The sequence below is a fragment of the Mustela erminea genome, chromosome 16 (assembly GCF_009829155.1).
Source record: "Mustela erminea isolate mMusErm1 chromosome 16, mMusErm1.Pri, whole genome shotgun sequence".
NCBI lineage: Eukaryota > Metazoa > Chordata > Mammalia > Carnivora > Mustelidae > Mustela > Mustela erminea.
The window spans coordinates 17,038,610-17,040,498 of NC_045629.1; positions in this window are offsets into that span (position 1 = coordinate 17,038,610).

A 1,889-nucleotide genomic window follows, 5' to 3' on the forward strand; every position below is an offset into this window, starting at 1 on the left:
GTGTTCCACTACCACCATGGTTTTCTGCAATTCTCCTTATATTTTTAACACCTTTTGCTTTAGTATTAGAATGCAATGTTGTTGGATATACAAAGGTTAATGACTTTTGTGTATATTTGATGGGTCTTAATTCCTTGGCTGAATAATTTCTATTTAGTTGTTAAACATTTTTGTTCCTGAATGTGACATATCTTTTAGTTTGTCTTCAGAAGTTAGGGCTTTGCTAAGGTGTTGGCTTCAACATGTCTTGTCTTTTTTTTTTTTTTTTTTTTTCTTTCTTAATTTGCTTCTTTTCAATTTCCTTGTTATCATGGAAGGCAGTTCGGGAAAGTGTGTTTTCTTCTTTCTTGGATTTTCTGTTTTCCATTTTAACTAGTTCTTTCTAATAATCTTGCTAAAGTTAATTTTAATTAAATAAAAATAGCAGGGAAACTAAAATAATTCTCCTCACCCAGTTTCTTGCTTAAACACTCTGCTAGTCCTCACTTTGAATTTTTTTTTGTCTTTTCATAGTTGAGGTACACAAAAGATAGTGTTTAAACTTCCCAATTCCTCACATTCACCTTTTTGTTGTATTTCTTTCTAAAATCTTGGCTCCTTCCTCACCTCACTATGGAATCTGCTCAGGCAAAGTTACCAATATACCTAAATTGCTACACCCCATCCATTCTTTGTCAAGTCTTGTATTATTTGATCTCTTCTGCATTTAAAATTATTTAACTCTCTTGTAGAAATATTTTCATCCTTTGACTTTTATGACATACTTCTTGCACTCATTTGTCCAAGTCCTACTTGGACTCATTTTGTTTGTTTTTTGTGGTTGTTGGTTTGTTTGTTTTGCTCTGTACATTTTTTACACACAGAAGTTTATCTGCATTCATAACTCCAACATCTACCTGTATCCTAAATTCAATATATGTAGAATGCTGGATAGTTTATGTAGATATCCCCCCAAAATCTAAGAGAACACATGTACAACTGAATTCATTGCCTTGCTTTAATTTTTTTAATTCAGATCTCTAAATAGCACCTGAAAGCCTTTGTTACATCTATTAGATTCTAGGTTGGTCTCCTTCTACTAGATCAATTATATTCAAATGAGAACCTAAATGATATGAGGATCCATAGTGTGTCAGACTTGTTTATCTATCTATCTATCTATCTATCTATCTATTTATTTATTTTTGAGAGAGGGAGAGAGAGAATGCCCAAGTGAGTGGCAGGAGGGGGGTAGAGGGAGAGGGAGAGAGAATCCCAAGCAGGCTTCAGGCCCAGCATGAAGCCCCATGCAGGCTTTATCTCACAATCGTGAGATAAAGACCTGAGCTAAAATCAAGATTCAGTTGCTTAACCAACTGAGCCACCTGGCATCACCATAGTGTTTCAGACGTTTAAGAAGGTTATACCTCTAAATTAAAATTCACTTCTGGAATATCTTGCCCATGTGATAAATGTGGAAACAGCAAAAATAATGGGGAGAGCTAATGTCTTGGATTGCAAACCCTTAAATGTAAGAACTAAGTGTTATTAACCTTTTGAAACCAGAATAGTACCTGAAGCATATTAAGTAGCCAATATATGATTAAATCAATTTGAACTCACTTTTTGTTGAGATTTACTTATAGCTGGAGACTTGGATGAATAGTAGAAGAAAGAGACCAACATTTGTCATGGATAATCCTAACTCTACACCTCAGTAAGTTGGAAGTTTTCTATTAAATTGAAATTTTATGCTAACTTGGATGATTGCAGGACAAAAATATTGAAATCCAAGAAAATGTTAACATTTCTATTAATTTATATAATTTTGCTTTGGCAAAGAATCAAATTTATTGGCACATTTAACTTGTAGATATGTTAACTTTATTATTTGGCATGCAAAAATATGT